The sequence below is a fragment of the Ahaetulla prasina genome, chromosome 12 (genome assembly GCF_028640845.1).
Source record: "Ahaetulla prasina isolate Xishuangbanna chromosome 12, ASM2864084v1, whole genome shotgun sequence".
Taxonomy (NCBI): domain Eukaryota; kingdom Metazoa; phylum Chordata; class Lepidosauria; order Squamata; family Colubridae; genus Ahaetulla; species Ahaetulla prasina.
This window is the reverse complement of record NC_080550.1, coordinates 15,115,533-15,141,568: the sequence shown is the minus strand read 5'-3', so window position 1 is coordinate 15,141,568 and position 26,036 is coordinate 15,115,533. Positions and strand designations below refer to the sequence as shown.

Genomic DNA, 26,036 nt, shown 5'->3' with positions numbered 1-26,036 from the left:
ATCCAAAACGGGCCATGTGGGGACTCCTGGGAGAGGCGGAGCAGGGTAGGCAGGGCCAGCAAGGAGTGGGATTTGGAGGTTCTCCAAACTGCACAGAAACTTAGCTAGGGGTTTTACCGAACCCCTTCAAACCCCCAGCAGCCCACCTCTCCTTGGGACCCATATCTCAAATTTTCCTGAATCCTTTTTCTGCTCCTCTCCTGACTGCCTGTTTGACTATCATGGTGAAAACTGATCACACTTTGTCGTACTATTTGGAGACCACAAAACAACAACAACAACAACAAACCCTCAAAGGTTTTGACAGCTGCTTTCATCCAAATAGCAGAATTCTCACAGAGACTTTCATTGCAAGGGCACAAAATTGTATAAATTTAACACAAAACTTGCCAACTAAATATCATGACTTTTAAGACCTTCTTTATCTCTAAATTCATTGCGGCTAAGACTTTCATTCTCTCGATAATCATGTTTTACCAAAAGGAAAGGGCCAATTTCATGAGTAGTTAAGGTTTTTAACTAGAAACTGGTAAAATATGACTTCTAGTCTTACCTTAGGTTAGGTAACTTTGGGACAATCACTCTCTGAGCCCAACCTGCCTCACAGAATTACTGTTATATGGAAAATAGGAAGAAGGAGAATTGCGTACACCACTTAAGTTATGGGACATCCATCTAATAAGTAAAAGGGAGATTGTAGATAATTGTTTATAAATAAGAATGGCCTTACCTGATGTTCTGAACTTGCAGTTTGTCAAAAAAAATTAAACTTTTTAAAAAATTACTCTGCTTTACACATATATACACACACATTAACTGTACACCCTAAAATAAACCTGGTTAACCTTCTCTTAATCCATAAAGAATTTTTATTCAGGCTTGGCTCAGTTTACACCCATGCAGTCAATTTTGGTATATGATAGAATTGTGCAGATTTTCAAAGAAGTGTTTGAATTTGACAAAGCTTTCCTTGGAACATCCTTTCAGAGCACTTTCAGAGCATCTGGGATCAAAGCTTGAGATTTCACACACACAGTCTGTGACAATAAAATACATCTGTAGCAGTGGTGAAATCCAATTTTTTTTTACTACTGGTTCTGTGGGCGTGGCTTGGTGGACGTGGCTTGGCAGGAGAAGGATACTGCAAATCTCCATTCCCACCCCACTCTGGGGCCAGCAAGAAATGGTGTTTGCCGGTTCTCTGAACTGCTCAAACTTTCTGCTACCGGTTCTCCAGAACCTGTCAGAACCTGCTGGATTTCACCCCTGATCTGTAAGGTAAGCAAAATCTTCTTTCCAGATTTAAGAGGCCAATCCAAGGGCATCTGAATTCAAAATAGCAGGCATATAAAAAGGGCAAGGGCATTTCCCCATCTGGTCGGCCTTCCATTTTGAAGCCATTAGCTCTTTGTTGTGGACCATACCTTAGCACAATGTGATCAAGTTCACAATTTATAAAATGTAGAAAAGCAACTATTTCCATACGTATCCAGCTAAAGGGGGAAAAAACAGTCAACCCAGACCAGTGGTGAAATTTATTTTCTACTGGTTCTGTGGACATGGCTTGGTGGGCATGGTGTGGTGTGGTGTGGCTTGGTGGGCGTGGCTTGGTGGGGAAGGATACTGCAAAATCTCCATTCCCATCCCACTCCAGGGGAAGGATACTGCAAAATCTCCATTCCCACCCCACTCTGGGGCCAGCCTCAGGTGGTATTTGCCGGTTTTCTGAACTACCAAAATTGTCCGCTACTGGTTCTCCAGAACCTGTCAGAAAACCTGTTGGATTTCACCCCACAGCCAGACACAGCTTTGATATGGGTTCTAAAGGCTTTTAGAGACCTCTCTACAGCCTCTTGCTACCACCCTGTTTTAAAAAAATCAAGAAAAGATGAAACCAGGAGGAAAATATGTGCCAAAACACTAAATAACTTACTTAAATTATACAGTGTGAAAGAAAAGTGAAAAAATATTTTATCGGAAATCATACATGTATCAGAAATAACAGACATGTTCATCCACACAAGCAGAGACTCACAAATCGTTAAAAAATTCAGTACACATAAGGGAAAGCATAAATATGATAAATAAATGAAGCACAAACTTTCAACCTGTGGCATATATAAAACAATTATAACACAGACTTCAGAGGATAATTAGAACTGCAGAAAAAACAGTTGCTACCAACCTGCCTTCCATTGAGGACCTGTATACTGCACGAGTCAAAAAGAAGGTGTGAAAATATTTACAGATCCCTCACTTCCTGGACATAAACTGTTTCAACTTCTACACTCAAAATGATGCTAGAGAACACTGCACACCAGAACAACTAGACACAAGAACAGTTTTTTCCCAAATGCCATCACTCTGCTAAACAAATAATTCCCTCAACACTGTCAAACTATTGACTAAATCTGAACTACTATTAATCTTCTCATCGTTCCCATCACCCATCTCCTTCCACTAATGACTGTATGACTATAACTTTGTTGCTTGTATCCTTATGATTTATATTGATTGATATTGATTGTTTCCTGATTACTTATTTGTACTCTATGACTATCATTAAGTGTTGTACCTTAGAATTCTTGATGAACGTATTTTTTCTTTGTGTACACTGAGAGCATATGCACCAAGACAAATTCCTTGTGTGTCCAATCAATTCTTTTGTGTGGCCAATAAAATATTCTATTCTATTCTATTCTATTCTATTCTATTCTATTCTATTCTATTCTATTCCAATGAAATAGGATGAGCTCATACCAGATATTGAAATGAATACCTTTCCAGGCCAAAAAGGAGCATTTTATAACACAAAAATCCTCAAAACAACCGAACTCCAAAACATTTAACTGCAAACACAGATAATAAAGTTCACTCAGATTAGGCAACTGGAAGACAAATTGAACCTCTCTTGTATTGCCAATATGTCAAGTCATTCAATAAGCAATCTTTTTTTCCCCCTGAGAGTTTTCTTATTACATAGATGGCTCCTCCTTTCCCCCCTAACCTTGGGTTGGGCAGGAGGTAGTGGTGACAGAAATGGTGTGGACCCCCTAATCCTTGGTGAAATATCTTCTGCAAATGGAATCTTGGAGTATCAGTTCCTTACTTCAAGGTAACAGATGCCACTGCTGCCTATCTTCCTAATTCAAGATATTTTGTTGAACCATTAGATCAACCAAGTAACCAACAATGGGTTATTTTTATTTATTTATTTATTTATTTTAGTTAGTTAAGTTAATTACTTTGTCAAACATATATAAGATAACAGATATAAGTATAAACATGATTATGAATACAGGAAATGGATACGAATAAATGGGGACAGTAGGACAGGGAGGGAAGGCCTCTTAGGAACGGGGTGAGGTCGACAGTAGGCAGTCTAAGGTTAAAGTTGTGGAGATTTGGGAAAGAAACCCCAGAGTCAGGTAGTGCATTGCAGGCATTGACCACTCTGTTACTGAAGTCATATTTTCTGCAGTCGAGTTTGGAGCGGTTTACCATGAGTTTGTATCTGTTGTGTGCTCGTGTATTGTTGTGGTTGAACTGAAGTAGTCATTGACAGGTAAGACATTGTGGTAGATAATTTTATGTACTATGCTTAGGTCAGATTGAAGTCTGCGTAGTTCTATGTAGTCTAAGCCCAAAATTTGGACTCTGGTGGCATAAGGTATTCTGTTGTGCGCAGAGGAGTGGAGTACTCTTCTGGTGAAATACCTTTGGACTTGCTCAATTGTATTAATGTCCGATAAACAGTGTGGATTCCAGGCAGATGAGCTAGATTATAACTGCAATGAGACAAGCCTGAACTCAAAGATAGAATGCTATCTCTATGAACATCCCTGTTGGAATTAGCCTAACATGTCAACTTTCAACCATGTAGACCCGTAGCTGTCATAGGGACTTGCAGAATATGATTTGAGGTAATAGTTAGCTAGAAGTGTGTAGGAGAAGAGCAGGCAGAATTGGGGTGGGCAAAGATCAGCTTAAATTAACTTCCTAGAAGTGGTCCAAATCCAATTCCTCTTGAATTCTGTTGACCCTTATCTAGAGCCAATTTAGTGTTGAACTTTAATTGATTAGATTCTTGTATAAAAGCTTGAAAAAATATTCTGTACTGCAACCCAATTATAGTCCTGATTCTTTGTGCCTGACAAACTGGCTTTAGCCCCAACCGCCATGCTGTCTGTTTTTACAAACCAGTGTGGTGTTAAAGTTGATGTGTGTTAAAAAGAATACTTTGCTTTACTGCTATATATGATGTCTTTCTCATAGTATCTCATTTAATCTTGTTATTGTAGGGATTTTCCCTTCAATTCTGCAACACATTGGTGCATATGAATCAAACATACAGTCATTTGCATACACATCTAATTATCTATTCTTCAATGTGCCTGTATAGATATAGTATAATATATAATTAAAGCTGTATAATTTAAGGTATTTTCCCCTTCAGGATTGCTGTTAAATATATTTGGTTATGTTTTACACAAATCCTTCTACTTATATTTTATCTAAAAATAAGTACATGCCAATATTTGTTTTACATCCAGCAAAATGACATATTGTACAATTCCACATATGCTTTTTCTTGCAGGATAGAAAAAAAATATTCAAATTTAGGGTTTTTTTTTCCCTTACTATAGTCAATGTTTGAGAGAACATTTTGTTCTTTCATGTCCTAATACAGTCTTGATTAAATTGTCTTCTAAAACAACCTTCCCTGGTCTTAGGTCCTGAGATGTTACTTCATTAAAATCCCTAGAACTGAGTCATTGACCTGAAGATTCAAAGTGGGTGGAGCCATTCTCTATATTATTTGCAACAGGAACATGGGAAATGCTTTCTATCCAATCAGATGCTTTGTACAGAGTCTGTATCGCAGTATCATCCACAATGATTGGTGGCAAAGTGGAACTTTTCTTAGCCCTACTGAATTGCCAGTGATTTTAAACCTTCAGTTTAACACTGTAAACAGGGGGTTGAAGTTGATCCATAGTTGAAAGGAACTGAATGCCTCTAAATGAATTCAGTAATTCAACAGACTTTTGCTCATGCTCTCCCAATTTTTGTCTATTTGCATCAACTAGACTCATTGATTTGAATCAAGTTTCTGAAATGAATTAGATCTTATGTGATTAACATAGCCATAGAATGTAAATCCATCCCATTAAGGTTTGCTTAATAATTGAATTAATCGCCGTTGGCTCGTACAATATGCTTAAGCATGGGTACGCAAATCAGGGCCCATTATTCTGCCCCCAGATCTGTCTCAGATGGCACCCCCAAATTTCATTGTAGAATTACATCTTTTTCAACCTTGAGATCTATCAACCCTGTCCCCTAAAATAACAAGCCAAATTTCTTTCTATGCACCATCAATTATGTTACTGCATCCTAAGAACACATTAAAATTCTTCCCTTTAGTGTAATCCTGAATTTAAAGTAGGATAGTCTCAGCCCAAACCAGCTCAACAAGTCACTGCACAGAATAAATAACGGAACTCCACCCAACCTTCCTTGCATTTAAACAGAGAAGATGGCATCAGATAAATAATGTGTGTTAAAATCCAGCTTCTTCATTTGTGCCTGAAAGGAACTGTGAGGTTGTGATGCAAGCTTATACACACACACACACACACACACACACACACACACACACACACACACACATTTCAGCAATGTTTGCAAATGATATGTTGTCTGGGGAGGGCCATGGATTAAAATTGCACTCAGAAGTCCCCAAATATGTTTTCCAAGTTATAATAACCAGAGGTGTCAAAGTAAAATCATGAATTTGTTATATCAAGGTATTCTATGAGAAAACAAGAACAAAATATTTTCTCTGCATCCCATCCTCAGTATCGTAAATTTTGCAATCCAATATAGCCATATTATATCTGAGCTGAATACATCTGGACAGCTATTAACGGAAGCAAAAACATAATGAAATATCTAACTCTTTGCTTCCACCTAGTAGTGAACTATTAGCATGTTGCACTACACGCTCTGCACTGCCAGGTGATGTTATGTTGGCCACATAACTACAGAAACATCTCAAGACATTGGCTTTCTTGGCTAAGAAACAGAGATGAGCACCATTAGAGTCAGACATGACTGAGGAAACATTTACTAGTGTTCGAAATATTTGCAACTATTTACATATTTAAGTAAAGCATCATTGTCCCAAAACATACTGATTAATTACCGCTAATTGGAATGTGTCCAGAGATATTTCACAAGAAGAGTCCTCCACTCTTCTGCTTGCAAAAAAAATCCCTTATGCCACCAGACTCCAAATTTTGGGCTTAGACAACTTAGAACTATGCAGACTTCAGTCTGACCTAAGCATAGTACATAAAATTATCTACCACAATGTCCTACCTGTCAGTGACTACTTCAGCTTCAACCACAACAATACACAAGCAAATAATAGATATAAATTCAAGGTAAACTGCTCCACACTTGATTGCAGAAAATATGACTTCAGTAACAGAATGGTCAATGCCTGGAATGCACTACCTGACTCTGCAGTTTCTTCCCCAAACCCCCAAAATTTTAAGCTTAAACTGTCTACTGTTGACCTCACCCCATTCCTAAGAGGTCTGTAAGGGGTGTGCATAAATGCACCTGCGTGCCTACCGTCCCTGTCCTAATATTCCTTTTTTTACTTACTCTTGTCATGTATCCAAATTATGTTTATATTTTTACCTGCTATCTTATATATGATTGACAAATAAAAAAAATACTAAGCAAACTCATGATCTTTGTCTGATCAGCACTCAATTCCTTTGTTTGCCCCTAAATTTTTATTTCTCTGTAGCATGAAGTCTTTTCCTTTTTTTTGTGGGGGGGGTGGATTAAAAAGGAGAACCTAATCATGCCAAAGTGAAAGATTCCTGCGGAATTAATGAGCCTGCTTTTAAAAATGGGACATTGTACCTCAGAGAGGCAGACGTACTTAAGTTGTGGTAGAAAGGAGATGGAAAGGGTTGACATGTGTCTCTGTCCTTGACATCTATGAAGGCTGTTTTGTGATGAATTATAAACAAGAATCTTGCAATCAGCGGTAGGGAGCTGGTTTTCACATTATTGCAATCAATCGGTTAATCAGTTTATTATAATGAAAGAATCACAGGGTTCTCTGAATCAAAGCATCCTGGAATTGTTCCCCCTTCCCCCTCCCCCCTCCCCACCCCCCACCCCCGAGAACGGGTGGTACCTGAACTTTAATTCCATGCTGTCTAAACAAGAATGGTTAGATACCCTAGAGCAGTGGTGGGATTCAGCCAGTTCGCACCACTTCGGGAAAACCGGTTGTTAACTTTTGAGCAGTTTGGCAAACTGGTCATTGGAAGAAATCATTAGGGCAGAAAACTGGTTATTAAATTACTTGAATCCCACCACTGCCCTAGAGCCTTGGTCACCTAGCCCTAGAGGAATACTCTAACTTTAGAATAAAGTCAACAAAAGTTATAGAATTGAAGGGTTGTAGAATTGAGGAACCTAAGGCTGGCTACTGTTGACCTCACCCCATTCCTGTTCTTTATGTGTTTAAACCTCCAGTCCTCTAATCATCTTGTTGTTCTTCTCTGCACTCTTTCTAAAATCTCAACATCTTTTTTACATAATAGCAACCAAAACTGGATGCAGTATTCCAAGTATGGCCTTACCAAGGCATTATAAAGTGGTATTAACACTTCGCGTGATCTTGATTCTATCCCTCTGTTTATGCAACCCAGAACTGCGTTGGCTTTTTTGGAAGCTGCTGCACACTGCTGGCTCATGTCTAAATGGTTGTCCACTGCAATGAACAGAACTGAACCTTTACAATGGAAGTCCTCGATGGGCAGAGAGAGGTGTTCCACAATGATTGGTGGCAAAGTGGAACTTTTCTTAGCCCTACTGAATTGCCAGTGATTTTAAACCTTCAATTTAACACTGTAAACAGGGGGTTGAAGTTGATCCATAGTTGAAAGGAACTGAATGCCTCTAAATGAATTCAGTAATTCAACAGACTTTTGCTCATGCTCTCCCAATTTTTGTCTATTTGCATCAACTAGACTCATTGATTTGAATCAAGTTTCTGAAATGAATTAGATCTTATGTGATTAACATAGCCATAGAATGTAAATCCATCCCATTAAGGTTTGCTTAATAATTGAATTAATCACCGTTGGCTCGTACAATATGCTTAAGCATGGGTACGCAAATCAGGGCCCATTATTCTGCCCCCAGATCTGTCTCAGATGGCACCCCCAAATTTCATTGTAGAATTACATCTTTTTCAACCTTGAGATCTATCAATCCTGTCCCCTAAAATAACAAGCCAAATTTCTTTCTACGCACCATCAATTATGTTACTGCACCCTAAGAACACATTAAAATTCTTCCCTTTAGTGTAATCCTGAATTTAAAGTAGGATAGTCTCAGCCCAAACCAGCTCAACAAGTCACTGCACAAAATAAATAACGGAACTCCACCCAACCTTCCTTGCATTTAAACAGAGAAGATGGCATCAGATAAATAATGTGTGTTAAAATCCAGCTTCTTCATTTGTGCCTGAAAGGAACTGTGAGGTTGTGATGCAAGCTTATACATACACACACACACACACACACACACACACACACACACACACACATATATTTCAGCAATGTTTGCAAATGATATGTTGTCTGGGGAGGGCCATGGATTAAAATTGCACTCAGAAGTCCCCAAATATGTTTTCCAAGTTATAATAACCAGAGGTGTCAAAGTAAATTCATGAATTTGTTACATCAAGGTATTCTATGGGAAAACAAGAACAAAATATTTTCTCTGAATCCCATCCTCAGAATCGTAAATTTTGCAATCCAATATAGCCATATTATATCTGAGCTGAATACATCTGGACAGCTATTAACAGAAGCACAAACATAATGAAATATCTAACTCTTTGCTTCCACCTACTAGTGAACTACTAGCATGTTGCACTACACGCTCTGCACTGCCAGGTAATGTTATGTTGGCCACATAACTACAGAAACATCTCAAAACAATGTTGGCTTTCTTGGCTAAGAAACAGAGATGAGCACCATTAGAGTCAGACACTTTACTAGTGTTCGACATATTTGCAACTATTTACATATTTAAGTAAAGCAGTGGAGGCATGCATCATTGTCCCAAAACATACTGATTAATTACTGCTAATTGGAATGTGTCCAGAGATATTTCACAAGAAGAGTCCTCCTTTGCTTGCAAAAAAATCCCTTATGCCACCAGACTCCAAATTTTGGGCTTAGACAACTTAGAACTATGCAGACTTCAGTCTGACCTAAGCATAGTACATAAAATTATCTACCACAATGTCCTACCTGTCAGTGACTACTTCAGCTTCAACCACAACAATACACAATCGGAGACGACTTCCGGTATCCAGCGGCAACGGACGTCTGGAAGGCTTCTCCTGCCTCCAGCGCCCGAATCCGGCCGCCGCCGAGGCCCTCAGGGGCCAGGTGTTCCGAAAAGGACACCTGCCGCACGGACGGCTCGCCAGGGGTCTCCCAGCCGACATACAGGACTGTGGGGACCGATGCTGGCGCCGTCCTAGGCTCGGGCGGGGTTCGAGGCCACAGGCCGCGGCCATTATTTTGGTCGTCGCCTGGGCGCTGTGCGTGACACCGGGCATTGGATTTATAACTGCAGCAGCCTGGTGGTGAACAGGGCACGGAGAAGAATTGAGGAGGAGAAGGGAAGGGAATATCGTAAACGTGGTGGACTGCTCCGAGTGCGGGGGTTTTTCTCCCCTGCGGTTGGAAGGAGCACGAGTTATTCTGGAGAGAGGAGAACTTAAAATAAGAAGATTACGGTTTTGTGGAGCTCTGAGAGAAGAGGTGATGGAGAAATTTAGGAGGGAAGGTTTGAGGCCCCTCCTTCTGGGGAACAGTGGTGGCGCCCAGCTTCCGCCTTCACTATGAGAATTTTGATGACATCACTTCCCTTGACTTCCTGGTTGACTAACTGTACTCTGGACTCGTTGCTCCTGTGAGTGCCCCTGGTGGATCCGGAGGAAATTACAAGGATACTGTGCCTGCCTGAGGATTTTGTATTTTTTTTCCTTAATGGCAAAAGGTCAGAGACCAACTGCTGGAGAGATGGAGAGAATTTTGGAAAAGTTATCTAATATGGACAAGAAATTGATGAAATAAGAGCAGAAATTGTGACTATCCAAAAGGATTTAAAGGATACTCAACAAGTTTCAGCAGAAAACAAGCAGAAAGTGGAAGGTTTGGAGGGTGAGATGCGGGCAGTGCAGAAAAGAGAGGAGACGACAGGCAATGCTGTGCTTGACTACAGATGGATAAAATGTCTTATTTCCTTAGGTTTCAAAATTTGGAAGAAGTGGACCAAGAAGACTTGAGAGATGTTGTGACTAAATTGTTGGGAGAATTTCTTGGGAGAGGTGTTGATTTCATGAATTGGGATGTGGATCGAGTTTATAGAGTTAATTCGCAATATGCACGCACGCATGCAGTTCCCAGAGAGGTTCATGTCAAATTTGTGAGAAGAGAGACGAGATGAAATTCTTAGAAAACATAGGAGTGGGGCACTGATTTACAGGGGCAGGGAGATAGCCATTCTGAGGCAGATTCCCAGACAGGTACGTGAAAAAGAAAGAAATATTATTTTTGTCAAGCAAATTGTACCAGAAGGAGTGGGCTTCAGATGGCTGATGCCAGAGGGATTGATGATTTTCCGGGAGGGCATTACGAAAAAATCAGTACAATTGCGGAGGCTACGGCCTATGTGGAGGAACACAAAGCCTTCCTGGAATCAGATGACCCAGGAATTGAAGAAGGGGAGGTTATAGATCATGGGGCTGAAGCGGCTGCCGCTGTTGCGGCCCTGGAGTTGGGTCAGGCTGAACCCAGAGTTCTGAGATCCAAAACTAGGAAGTGATAAAGATATTTGGGATTGTGTTGGTTTTCCTTATTCTCTTTTGTACGATATTCTGTTTATTCTTGACTCTTCTTTATTACGTATTTAAAATTTGCAAACTTAGCTACTTCGTGTCACCTGCTTGCCTTATGGCTGTTGTATGTGTTAAAAAATTTGAGTAAAATTCTTATTTTAGATAAGAAAAATGAAAATTTACCATACCTGATATGTATTTGTATAAACCTTTTTTGACTAATAAAAACTTTTTGAATAAAAAAAAACAATACACAATCAAATAATAGATATAAATTCAAGGTAAACCGTTCCACACTTGATTGCAGAAAATATGACTTCAGTAACAGAGTGGTCAATGCCTGGAATGCACTACCTGACTCTTTAGTTTCTTCCCCAAACCCCCAAAACTTTAAGCTTAAACTGTCTACTGTCGACCTCACCCCATTCCTAAGAGGTCTGTAAGGGGTGTGCATAAATGCACCTGCGTGCCTACCGTCCCTGTCCTAATATTCCTTTTTTACTTACTCTTGTCATGTATCCAAATTATGTTTATATTTTTTACCTGCTATCTTATATATGATTGACAAATAAAAAAAATACTAAGCAAACTCAGGATCTTTGTCTGTATCAGCGCTCAACTCCTTTGTTTGCCCCTAAATTTTTATTTCTCTGTAGCATGAAGTCTTTTCCTTTTTTTGGGGGGGGGGTGGATTAAAAAGGAGAACCTAATCATGCCAAAGTGAAAGATTCCTGCAGAATTAATGAGTCTGCTTTTAAAAATGGGACATTGTACCTCAGAGAGGCAGACGTACTTAAGTTGTGGTAGAAAGGAGATGGAAAGGGTTGACATGTGTCTCTGTCCTTGACATCTATGAAGGCTGTTTTGTGATGAATTATAAACAAGAATCTTGCAATCAGCGGTAGGGAGCTGGTTTTCACATTATTGCAATCAATCGGTTAATCAGTTTATTATAATGAAAGAATCACAGGGTTCTCTGAATCAAAGCATCCTGGAATTGTTCCCCCTTCCCCCTCCCCCCTCCCCACCCCCCACCCCCGAGAACGGGTGGTACCTGAACTTTAATTCCATGCTGTCTAAACAAGAATGGTTAGATACCCTAGAGCAGTGGTGGGATTCAGCCAGTTCGCACCACTTCGGGAGAACCGGTTGTTAACTTTTGAGCAGTTTGGCAAACTGGTCATTGGAAGAAATCATTAGGGCAGAAAACCGGTTATTAAATTACTTGAATCCCACCACTGCCCTAGAGCCTTGGTCACCTAGCCCTAGAGGAATACTCTAACTTTAGAATAAAGTCAACAAAAGTTATAGAATTGAAGGGTTGTAGAATTGAGGCGTTGAACCTAAGGCTGGCTACTGTTGACCTCACCCCATTCCTGTTCTTTATGTGTTTAAACCTCCAGTCCTCTAATCATCTTGTTGTTGTTCTCCGCACTCTTTCTAAAATCTCAACATCTTTTTTACATAATAGCAACCAAAACTGGATGCAGTATTCCAAGTGTGGCCTTACCAAGGCATTATAAAGTGGTATTAACACTTCGCGTGATCTTGATTCTCTCCCTCTGTTTATGCAACCCAGAACTGTGTTGGCTTTTTTGGCAGCTGCTGCACACTACTGGCTCATGTCTAAATGGTTGTCCACTGCAATGAACAGAACCTTTACAATGGAAGTCCTCGATGGGCAGAGAGAGGTGTTCCACATGGTAAGGAAAGGCCTTATGTTGTAACCATGACTTCTAATGAAATATTCACCTCTGCATGAAGAAATCCTCCCCTCAAATGATGTGCTCCCTTTTGCAGAAATTGAATTATCCACTAATTTCCACACCTCCAGAAATTAGCAGAAACGACATGCTCAGATCTAAAACGTTATACAATCAACTTGGCTGAATCTTCCCTTTTTCCTGAAGTTCAAAATAATTAATATCATGCATACCAAGTGAATTTGGATGGGCTTAAATTACATTCCTTCTCAGTTCTTTATGAACTGTATCCACAACCAGGTCAGAAAATATTATTTTTTTCCTTGAAAGACACGATGTTGTGATCTCTTAATGCTTGGGTTGACCCATCCTCGTATCCATTATCAGCCTTTTCTCTGGGAGGCAGCTAATACCAACCCTTGTAGTTAAAGAATGGACGGAAGGCCATTTAGGAATAGCTGTGGATGCCCTTCTACGGCTATTAGTATCTCTTCAGATTTTTGGAAAGCAATGCCCGGCAGTTCCATTGATTTAAAATAAAGCTGTAATTACAGAAAGTTCTCTCTTGCCTGCAGCTGAGTTGATAGCGGGCATGTGAGGTTCTGGGCTACTGAGTAACTTGGATCCAAGAAGGGCTGTTCTTTAAATTCTCCGTGTTCCTGCTATTCAGAGCACCCTCGCTGTCTTCCATTACAAGCAGAGAGGTTCTGTTTATTTCCCACAGATGCCTTTTGCTCTGTCATCAACACGGTATTATTTTCAGAGAAATAATACTCGCTGGGAAAGCATTGCTTGGCTGACAATTTACCATAATCACATATCTCTGTGTGACTTTCCTGTCTGTTTCTAGAATCAGAGAGAGAGAGAGAGAAAGGAGAAAAATACATCCAAACACTGAGAAGCATTGTTGCCTGAATTTTGCCTACAGCGTGGCTTTACCGGGGATTTTCAATGAGCTAAGGCTGAATAAAGCACAGAAGAGTCTCTGGGGATAGACCCCAAATTTCACCATTATATAAGAAAAACAACGACAACAATCTTGAGTTGTTAAATATCACTATGAGTAAAATATAACAGTCACGATAAGTAGCAGCACTGGCCTTAACTAACCTCAAAAAAGCTAAGTAGAGTCAATCCTTATTAATCCCGACATGAGAGAAGAACAAGAATTTCCAATTTATTTATTTTTTTATTTGAATTTATATCCTGCTCTTCTCCGAAGACTCAGGGCGGCTTACACTGTGTTAAGCAATAGTCTTCATCCATTTGTATATTATATACAAAGTCAACTTTATTGCCCCCAACAATCTGGGTCCTCATTTTACCTACCTTATAAAGGATGGAAGGCTGAGTCAACCTTGGGCCTGGTGGGACTTGAACTTGCAGTAATTGCAAGCAGCTGTGTTAATAACAGACAGACTTAGTCTGCTGAGCCACCAGAGGCCCTTATTGTAGGCTAATTGTAGGCTAACCTGGGTAAAATAAATAAAGCTTCCCCTGGAAGAAGGAAATACAATTGATCTGCACTGTTTCCACAAATTCCTATATAGATATGTCCATGTAGTCACTAAGGGACACAGTGGCTCAGTGGCTAAAATGTTGAGCTTGTCAATCGAAAGGTCAGCAGTTCAGCGGTTCGAATCCCTAGTGCCACGTAATGGGGTGAGCTACCGTTACTTGTCCCAGCTTCTGCCAACCTAACAGTTCGAAAGCACGTAAAAAATGCAAGTAGAAAAATAGGGACCACCTTTGGTGGGAAGATAACAGTGTTCTGTGCGCCTTTGGCATTTAGGCATGCTGGCTACATGACAACCGAGATGTCTTCGGACAGCACTGGCTCTTCGGCTTTGAAACGGAGATGAGCACTATGCCCTAGAGTCACGAACGTCTAGCACATATGTGCGAGGGGAATCTTTACCTTTTACCTTATGTAATCACTAGAAGTTGAGATGATCTCAAGGGAATTACATCTCCACATATGGGAAATACAATCCCAAAACATCTGGACCATCACTTGAACACCAATGGCATTAACAACATCACCATCATTGCAAAATGTAGCTTTATTCAGAACAGCTTTCACTCTGTGATGATACTTTTAACAGCATCAAAGCAACATCTGTTTATTATAGATCCTTAGGAAGGACTTGATAGGAGGATGGAAGTGACCAATCCAGTTTAAACCTCTGGATGACTGTGCAACTACCACCCACAACAATATTAACAATAATGGTATTGGGTTACGTTTTCTTTGTATGTATTTTAAACTTTGAAATGAAAATTGTGCCATCAGTTTTCAGTATTCAGGGTCGATGGGATATTGAAAACTGCAAAAAAAGGGATTTGAGGTGAATGCCAACTCCATTATAGCTGAGGATATCTAACTGTCTGATTGATATTTGATAGTTTCTTGTTATCAGGAACTGGGAACTCCAGAACAATCTTGCTGCAGGAGAATAAAAGATACAGAATCCAGCTCCCCGTTCTAACCCATATTATCCAGAAAAAAACATGATGTGGCTTGAAGAAAACAGCGCTCCCTTGATTCTACAATCTAGTATCTTATCATACGGATAAATGTATTCAAGTAAGCTACTTTGCACTGAATTTTCCTATACAACAATTAAAGTCCCCAGACTTCCCCTATTAGTCACTGTGATTAAAAGGACAGATTCCTTTTTGTTATTCCTCCAGCCAGGGCGTCATTTGAAATCACACTGTTCATAAAATAAGTCGGGTCATCTATCTTGGCTTGGTTCTTGCATTTTTATGAACGTCCGGTTACAAGCGGACAGTGACTCAACCTTTTCTGAATGAAAAGAAGCTAAAAAAAAAAATGCAGCATTTTTGAACAAAGCACAGCCAAACCTGGGCCATAGGTAAGCTATGACTGAAAATTAAAGCTTATACAAAGAAGCTAAAAGAGAAAAAGAATACACACAACTTCTGGAGGCAAGCCATTCTATTGATTAATTGTTCTTATTTTCTGAAAATTTCTCCTTAGTTCTAGATTGGACCTCTCTTTAATGATGTTCTATCCATTACTTCTTTTACTGCCCTCAGGTGCTTTGAGGAATAGGTTGGCCCCATCTGCTCTATGACAGCCCCTCAAGTACTAGAACCACTGGTGAAATATAAAATTCATTACTACTGGTTCTGTGGGCGTGGCTTGGTGATGGTGGCTAATGTGACTGGGTGGGTGTGGTAAACTTTTTTTCTTACTTTTAAAAGCATTTTATCTACAACCTCTTCGGCTGAAAAATGCTTTTAAAAGGCTCTGGCGATCCCAGCTGAGTTGCCTGATTGTCAGAGGCTTTTCTTTTCTTTTAAAAACATTTTTTTTTTTTGCCTTTACTGACAAACGGTTATCCAACATCTTCATAAAAACTTCCAGTGTTGGAGCATTCGCAACTTCTGGAGACAAGTTGTTCCACTGATTAATTGTTCTGTCAGGAAATTTATCCTTAGTTCTAAGTGGCTTCTCCCCTTGATTAGTTTCCACCCATTGCTTCTTGTTCTGCCTTCAGGTGCTTTGGAGAATAGCTTGACTCCTTCCTCTTTGTGGCAGCCCCTGAGATATTGGAAGACTGCTATCATGTCTCCTCTAGTCCTTCTTTTCATTAAACTAGACATTTATTTTTATTTTTATTTATTATTTTATTATTTTATTTATTTATTTTGTCAAACACAACAATATATATTAGTATAAGCATGAAATAACCACACAAATTGAATACAACCAAAGGGAACATTAGAACAGGAACGGTAGGCACGCTGGTACTCTTATGCACGCCCTTTACATACCCATTTCTTGCAAACATTCTTCATATGTTTTAGCCTCCAGTCCCCTAATCATCTTTGTTGCTCTTCTCTGCACTCTTTCTAGAGTCTCCACATCCTTTTTTACATCGTGGCAATGTAAAAATTATCCTGGGACATTTGCCTTCATTTGTGAGAGAAAAGGTATCATTACTTGCTTTTCGCTCTGACACCCTACCCAATTCCTTTCTCTATCTTCTTCTCTCTGAACCTTTGTGGTCCCAACAAGAAAATGCAGCCCCTGGAGAAAAAAAGTAGTTGAGATGGTTAAAATGGTGAAGGAGCCTTGCATGGTTTCTCTTTTCCTTGATAGGAGTGATGAAACAGCAGAGACTGTTAAATTAATCCGTAGCGTAATGTCTTCTGCTCAAAATTATTTTGATGGATTGACTGACATCAGAGGATCATGGAACAATCACGAAGCTACTAAATGAAAGGATCCCTTGAACACGAACCAATTCAAAGAACTTATTCTAAGATGTAGCTTTTAGGGATAGCAAGAACTTGGGGAATCTTCCATTGCTTTGTTTTTCATAAAAGAATAGCTTCATAATTACGCTTTGTTTTTGTTTGAAACCACAGAATATTAGTACAAGCAGCTTTGTTAAAATTATCCCAGCGTCTCACTTTGCTATTAAATATTTTAAAGGCTCCTTTAAAAAAAGGTATATTTTATTCATCATCCCCATTATGAACGTAGATCTCGAACTCACCCGGTTGGATTGAGTTAGCTACTGTGAAGCTACCTACTGGTAGCTGGCATATCACCATTTCTAGCGTTAAAATATTTAAATATTAATTTCTTTCCTATTTGGACAAAAGGGGAAAGGAAAAAAAAGTCAAAGCAGACTATCCTATATTTGGGCTGGAAACATCTGGATTGAGAACTCTGGGATAGCAGCAGAGAAACAGAAGAAACTATAACTCTTTGCTTCCATCTAGTGGTTGCTCAGAGTTTTGTAGCCAAGAAAGGGTGGAAAAGAAAACATGCTTTTAGTAAGTACATATTGATGGATTTACAAGGACAGTGGCATCTACATATATGCATGCACATCCCATTGTAGGTCAAAGAAAAATAAAATGAAAAATATGGCGCTGGAGAAAACTCCTGCGAGTCCCTTGGACTGCAAGGTGATCCAACCGGTCAGTCCTAGAGGAGATCAACCCTGACTGCTCTTTAGAAGGCCAGATCCTGAAGAGGAAACTCAAAGACTTTGGCTACCTAATGAGAAGGAAGGACTCACTGGAGAAGAGCCTAATGCTGGGAATGATTGAGGGCAAAAGAAGAAAGGGACGGCACAGAACGAGGTGGCTGGATGGAGTCACCGAAGCAGTAGGTGTGAGCTTAAATGGACTACAGAGGATGGTGGAGGACAGGAAGTGCCTGGAGGAACATTGTCCATGGTGTGGTGATTGGTTGGACACAACTTCGCAACTAACAACCATAACGGAAATAAGATGTCTTCAAATTATTTTTCAGTGGTAGGTTCTTCAGAGCCTAGGCAGCTGTTGTTGTTTTAAACATTGGCCTTACCAAGTGATGCCTGGGATTGAAACTTTAAAACTTTGGCCTTCTAAAATAATCCAGAATGTTGCAGATCAGTGATGGATCAGACCACTCACTGAAGCCAACTTGCCACAGGACAACTCCCTATAGGAGAATCGAGGTCTGGTTCCACTCAGGGATTACGCGGCACTTGTTTCACGGCTTGGCACATGTCTTGTCCATTGTGCCACTGCGATTCCTTGCTCTGGTTCACCCCAGCCTCGAAGACTTTTAACTTGAGAAGTTAAAAGCAAGAGAAGGCCCACTGCAATTTTCCTGCACTGAGTTGTCCCCCGGTGAGTTGGCTGAGGCAAGTTGGCTGCAATGACTTGGCCACAGTGAATTGTCCTAGATCCGATCAATGATGGAGTTCCCCTTTCTCCAGCACCCCCTTACAACAGTCATCTTTAATTCTGCTAAGCTGCAGCCACAATTGGTTCTAATGGATATAAAGCTCAGGTTTACAGAAAAGCAGGTGGATCTATAAAGATAAAGGTAAAGATTCTCCTCGCACATATGTGCTAGTCAAAAGGGCACACTGCTCATCTCCATTTCAAAGTCGAAGAGCCAGTGCTGTCCAAAGACATCCCCGTGGTCATGTTGCCAGCATGACTAAATGCCAAAGACGCATGGAACGCTGTTACCTTCCCACCAAAGGTGGTCCCTATTTTTCTACTTGCATTTTTTACGTGCTTTTGAACTGCTAGGTTGGCAGAAGCTGGGACAAGTAACGGGAGCTCACCCCATTAGGCAGTGCTAGGGATTCGAACCGCTGAGCTGCCGACCTTTTGATCGACAAGCTCAGCGTCTTAGCCACTAAGCCACCGCGTACCTTGTAGGTGGATCTATAGAGAAGTGCATATGGAGAACAGCTCAGTCACAACGATGGAAGCAGTGATAGCCCTTCACCATGCAAATCCTTTTCTATGTGCAACTTATTGCGTGCATGCTCCAGAGAGATGGAGTTTGTAGCACGACAATGTCCACATTGACTACCTACTTCCTTTGGTGATAAACATCATCATGCAATTAGTAGAGCATGAATAAGAAGCATTAATCAGAAATTAAAAGCAGTAAATTAAAAAGAGGATTACAGAATAGATTTTTTTACAAAATCTCTTGTTGCTTAGGATAATATATATATATATATATATATATATATATATATATATATATATATATATATATATATATATATATATATATATATATATATATATATATATATATATATTTGGTCCTCTTAAGTACTGTTTGCTGAATATCAATTTGCATTTCTCTGAGGTCAAAATGCAAAAGCATGAAAGAGTCCGAACAATTAGGTTTAAAATGGCTTAGGGCCGGGCTATTTACGGGACCGTCTGCTGCCACCGACTGCCTCCCACCGACCCGTGCACTCACCGACCCGTGTCGCCGACTGGCGACACCCAGGGGAAGGGCCTTCTCTGTGGGGGCCCCCACCCTCTGGAATGAACTTCCCCTGGGGCTCTGTCAACTTCCCGACCTTAGAACCTTTCGCCGCGAGCTTAAGACACATCTATTTATCTGCGCAGGACTGGGTTAGCTTTTATCAAATGTAGTTTTAATGGGGTTTTATTGTTTTAATTGTAAATTTTAATTCGGCCTTATCAAATAAGTTTTTTAATTAATGTTCTTATTGCTGTATTTATAGTTATGTATTTATGTTTTTTAACAGGCTGTAAATCGCCCTGAGTCCCTCGGGAGATAGGGCGGTATAAAAGTGTGATTAAATAAATAAATAAATAAATAAATAAAAAGAAGAAAGGACGGTGTCCCTGCAGATGAGATTATGTCCTAATTTGACTGCAGTTTAGCAAGCAGTTCTTGCTGCCAAATTGTTCCACCCTTTCAGTATGACTAAACATTGTTCTGCAACGAATCCCATTTAGGATGGACATTGTGAATTTTTTTTTAAAAAAAATAGAATTTCAGATGCCCAAGAGACCAAGAACCTATGGGATTATTAAGAATAGTATTTTCTACTTCCTGAAAAAAACAATTATTTAATTAATTCCTTCCTTCCCTCGTTTTATTTATTTTATTTATTTATTTGTCGTAACAATATATACAAGCATTACATAAAGGATTATATAATATATAAACATATATATGAGGAGAAACAAGGTAATATAAACATATATATATATATATAAGGGAAGAAACAATAGGACAGGAACGGTAGGCACGTTTGTGCTCTTATGCACGCCCCTTAGAGTCCCCTTAGGAATGTGGTGAGGTCAACCGTGGATAGATTTTGAGTAAAGCTTTTGGGGTTATGAGAAGAGACCACAGAGTCAGGTAACGCATTCCAAGCATATATAATTCTGTTACAGAAATCGTGTTTTCTGCAATCTAAACTGGAGCAGTTGACATTGAGTTTAAATCTGTTGTAGCTCTTGTGTTATTGTTATTGAAACTGAAGAAGTCATTGACAGGAATGTGCTGATTTAGTTTCCTTAAACTCAGGGGCAAATTTACATTGGTAACATGGCTGAATGATGAAACAGCAGCTTCCGGCTGAAATTGACTCAGCCTTCCATCCTTTATAAGGTAGGTAAAATGAGGACCCAGATTGTTGGGGGCAATAAAAGTTGACTTTGTATATAATATACAAATGGATGAAGACTATTGCTTGACATAGTGTAAGCCGCCCTGAGTCTTCGGAGAAGGGCGGGATATAAATGCAAATTAAAAAAAAAATTAAAAGTGAGTCAGACATTGTTTTAGCTGAAGAAACCATTTTACAGGCCAGCTGTTTCTACTGGGGGGGGGGGGAAGGCAGCAGCAATCAGCAAAAAGAAGGCGGTGGGAAGAGTAAGGGGGAGGTTTTCCTGCTATATATTGAAATTAGTATGATTTTGCTCTTGGGAATTTTGTTAGAAGGCCAAAAGGAGACCAAAATTGATGGCTTCCAACTAAGGGGGGGAGATTTCTCATAAAAGTCGCTCTGTGAAAGCCATTGGAATCCAATGTTCCAAAGATGTGAAAAGATTGATTTTGGTGACCACCTTCAAAGCGCTCCGTGGCTTAGGACCAGGATATTTACGGGACTGTCTACTGCCGTCCTCTATCTCCCAACGACCGGTGCGCTCTCACAGAGAGGGACTCCTTAGGGTGCCGTCAGCCAAGCAATGTCGACTGGCAGCCCGCAGGGGGAGGGCCTTCTCTGTGGGGGCTCCTACCCTGTGGAACGAACTTGCCCCTGGACTTCGTCAACTATCCGACCTTCGGACCTTTCGCCGCAAACTTAAAACCTATTTATTCCGTCTAGCTGGACTGGCTTGATTTTAAAAATTTTAATTTACTTTTATGGGTTTTAAATTTTTGTAAATTTTTATAGGGTGTTATTGTATTTTAAATTTTGGGCCAATTGAATAAGTTTTTTAAGGGGTGTTCTTAATATTATATGTATTGTTTCTCTTTGTATTTTTATTCTGGCTGTGCACCGCCCTGAGTCCTTAGGGAGAAGGGCGGTATACAAATTAAAATATTATTATTATTATTATTATTATTATTATTATTATTATTATTATTATTATTATTATTATTATTATTATTATTATTATTATTATTATCATCATCTGTTTTCCAACACGAGGCAGAAGGGCCACCTGATTCTTGTTTAAATATTTCTTTCCAGAGGTCCCACAAACAGTCCGCCGAGAGCTTCCAAATATAGGCTACTCGCCATGTGGAAAAGTTCCCCTGCATCCTGATAAATCTGACAGCTTTCCTGTCTGTGTGTGGGGAAAAGCTTTTAGGGTGGAGAAGGACTGGCTGGGCAGGACAAGGCAGCAGATGCTCTTAGTATGACTAGGAAAGAAGCTGGGAGACAGATGTCCTGGCCTAGACAGCGGCACAACTAAGACTCCAGAGCAACGGAAGACCTTATCTTATTGACACCGTTGAAAATAAATAAAACAAATGAGGTGATCTTGATCCCAATCAGCTTTTTCGCATGATTGTGGTTTAATTTGGGTTGGATGCTCATCAAAGCATTTGTTGAGTGTCCATTAAAATAAATAAATAAATAAAGGCCTACAGTTCTCTCCTAAAGTTTTTTTTTCAACCATCCATGCAGTCTTACTTTTCGGTCACTGGTGGAGCTCCTTCTGATCTCTTGTTTATGTTGGCTGACTTGATTCGACATCTCGGGTTACAATTTGGGAGGTGTGGGGAAGAAAAACCTTCATTCCTAGGAAATGCTAAGCTGACTCCGTGTTAACAAGAGGCTTATGTATTCATAGGTTGCACAAACCCAGACACTTTGTAAGCTGGGGGTTTAGCATATTTTGTGAACCTAAAGAGAGTGAGAAAAAAAAGGATTAATCCAGTAATCAGGTTAAGCATGTTGTTACACATTAAAACCTTCTTATTTGCCTGGGACAGAATACCTCTTGATATTTTTTTTCTTGTTGGGTTGCTTTTTAACTGTTAGTTCTTGAAGTGTGTGTGTGTGTGTACAGACATTCATTCCAGTGGTGGGATTCAACCAGTGTAACAACCGGTTCGCTTCACGTACACTTTGCACACGTGCACCAAGTGGGAGATCCGTGCACGCTCAGTACATTTGAAAACAGCACTTTGCAGCTCTGGTGAATAAAACAGCTGAGGTACAGCAATCCACACTGCCGTACCCATCAGCTGGGCTTCAAACAAAGGAGATAAATAGAATAGAATAGAATTTTTTTTTTATTGGCCAAGTGTGATTGGACACACAAGGAATTTGTCTTGGTGCATATGCTCTCAGTGTACATGAAAGAAAAGATACGTTCATCAAGGTACAACATTTACAACACAATTGATGGTCAATATATCAATATAAATCGTAAGGATTGCCAGCAACAAAGTTATAGTCATACAGTCATAAGTGGAAAGAGATGGGTGATGGGAATGATGAGAAGATCAACAGTAGTGCAGATTTAGTAAATAGTTCGACAGTGTTGAGGGAATTATTTGTTTAGCAGAGTGATGGCCTTTGGGAAAAAACTGTTCTTGTGTCTAGTTGTTCTGGTGTGCAGTGCTCTATAGTGTCGTTTTGAGGGTAGGAGTTGAAACAGTTCATGTCCTGGATGTGAGGGATCTGTAAATATTTTCACGGCCCTCTTCTTGAGTCGTGTCCTCAATGGAAGGCAGGTTGGTAGCAATTATTTTTTAATTAATTAATTAATTAATTAATTAATTAATTAAAGGTAGGTATAGTGCAGTGGCGCTGTGATGATCAGGCCCAGCTGATCGTTGCAGCGAACCGGTTCGCTCTCAGCTGATCCTCGGAGCTACCGGTACACCCGAATTGGTCCGAACCAGCAGAATCCCACCCTGATCCATTAAGAGAAAGAAAAAGAGGTCATATCCTGCTGCTGTTTCTGCAGAATGTTTTTTTTTCTTGCAATTGTAATTCGTAGAACGAATAGTGCTTGAATAGTGCTTGGTTGAATTAAGTGAAGAAAATCTGTTCTTAATGGGAGCTTACTTATTTTTCTGACCATGCTCGCCACAAACAGAGGCTTCCTCGACTTTATAATGTCAGCCTGAAGAACAACATAAACAATGGTTCTCTAGATGCCCCAGGTTGAATTTCCATCTGCCTCATAAAATACGGCCCATGGCAATCTATTCTGCATGTTGCAGTCTAACATCTGGAAAGCATCAAACTACCTCTCCTGGATAACAGATTGCAGGGTAATATAAGTCAGAGGCCATGTTTTCACGACACTCTGAAATAATCTACCCAACCTCAGTTTGGTCTTGGATGGTCTGCAGATTCGATTCATAAGATTTAGTACCTAATGTGTCAGACTTGTGGGCCAGGTTAAGTTCTGCAAATCTGCATTAGTTCATGCCCCCCCTAAAACTGGAGAAAAACCATATTCTTGTAAATCTCCCACCATTTTAAGTAGCAGCCATGGTATTCTGGTGCTGTTGCCCACATGGATTATTATACCCTTTAACTCAGGCTAAAGAATTAAAGTGCTGGAGAAGACCCCTGTGAGTCCCTTGGACTGCAAGGCGATCCAACCGGTCAGTCCTAGAGGAGATCAACCCTAACTGCTCTTTAGAAGGCCAGATCCTGAAGAGGAAACTCAAAGACTTTGGCCACCTAATGAGAAGGAAGGATTCACTGGAGAAGAGCCTAATGCTGGGAAAGATTGAGGGCAAAAGAAGAAGGGGATGACAGAGAATGAGGTGGCTGGATGGAGTCACTGAAGCAGTCAGTTTGAGTTTAAATGAACTCCAGAGGATGGTAGAGGACAGAAAGGCCTGGAGGAACATTGTCCTTGGGGTCGTGATGGGTCAGACATGACTTTGCAACTAAGAACAACAAAGAACTAATCTTTTTTCCTCTCCCTCCCTCCCTAGATGTTTGAAAATTAGTTTTGAATTTCAGAAGAGCCTTTAGTACTAAATGCGGTGGTGGGAGTGGTTATAATTTTGTTTTTGTGTGTGTGTGTGTGTATTTTTCTATTACAATTTTCTCCATCTTTTAAACTCTCTCTGGAGGCCCACCCTTCCCAATCTGTAAAATCCCATGGGAGACGTTTCTTCTTTGTATCTGCTCTTGGAATTTAACCAGAGGTGGAATTCAAATTTTTTTACTACTGGTTCTGTGGGCGTGGCTTGGTGGGCACGGCTTGGTGGGCATGGCAGGGGAAGGGTACTGCAAAATCTCCATTCCCACCCCACTCTGGGGAAGGATACTGCAAAATCTCCACTCCCACCCACTCATGAGGGAAGATATTGCAAAATCTCCATTCCCTCCTCACTCCTGGGGGGATGATATTGAAAAATCTCCATTGTCACCCCACTCTGGGGCGAGCCAGAGGTGGTATTTGCCGGTCCTCCGAACTACTCAAAATTTCTGCTACCGGTTCTCCAGAACCTGTCAGAACCTGCTGGATTTCACCCCTGCTTCAAACTAATGGCTGAAGAGCTTTGTGAACGCAGAGCTATGGCACAAACAAGGCAAAGAGTTGCGAGGCCCAAAACCTCAGGTGGCAGGGTGCTAGCACAAGACTCAGAATATTAATACAGGTTATCAAACGCACTGAAACTTTCAGACTGTTAAACTCTTCATAGTGCTGAGGCAAGCATTTTCACCACATTTCCCCCTTATCTTATTCAATTTGATGAAGGGGAATTTCAGAGGCATTTTCATGGACTAATGCATTTATTTCATTAAGGAGTGACCAAGTAGTGTGTCTCTGAGAATTTCATTGCTCAACCAACCTTACGTCTCTCTGCAATCTCTTTGGCTCCTTGTGAGTGTGTGTACCTTCAAGTTAGTATTGACTCCTGGCATCTCACTGGATGAATCCCTGAGGTTTTCTTGGCAAGATTTCAGAAGTAGTTTGCCATTGCATCTTTTCTGGGGCTGAGAGAGAGAGAGACAGCCGAAGGTCACCCAGCTGGCTTCTTGCCCAAGGACTAGAACTTTCTGCCTCCTGGTTTCTAGCCTGATGACACCAAACTGACTCCGTTTGCTTGGCTTTTCAGATGTTTGTTAAATCCAGGGGTGAAATCCAGCAGATTCTGACAGGTTCTTGAGAAGCGGTAGAGGAAACCTCTTCAGCTGAAAAGGTTGTAGAAAAAATGCTTTTAAAAGACTCAGACGATTCCAGCTGAGTTGCCTGATTGTCAGAAACTTTTGGTTTCTTTTAAAAGCATTTTTTTTTGTTTTTAAAAGAAAAAAAAGCCTCTGATGACCAGGCAATTCAGCTGGGATCGTCAGAGCCTTTTAAAAGCATTTTTTACAACCACTTTGGCTAAAGAGGTTGTAGAAAAAATGCTTTTAAAAGCCTCTGACAATCCAGCTGAGTCACGCGATTATCAGAGGCTCTTTTTTTTTACTTTTAAAAGCATTTTTTTGGCTGAAGATAAAATGCTTTTAAAAGTAAAAAAAACACAACTCTGATGATCACACGGCTCAGCTGGGCATGCGGGGGGCAGGGATTTTTGCTACCAGTTCTCCGAACTACCAGCTGCCATCGCTACT

General features: G+C 40.3%; 1 long non-coding RNA gene across 1 annotated transcript in view; it reads right to left on the bottom strand.

The window, feature by feature from the left end:
• LOC131184383 (uncharacterized) overlaps positions 1 to 22,230 on the bottom strand; it is a 50,847-nt gene extending 28,617 nt beyond the window's left edge. The window contains exon 1 of the long non-coding RNA XR_009151959.1: positions 22,131 to 22,230. This is a non-coding gene — a long non-coding RNA (uncharacterized LOC131184383). The remainder of the gene's footprint in view (positions 1 to 22,130) is intronic.
• Positions 22,231 to 26,036: the final 3,806 nt, after the last annotated feature.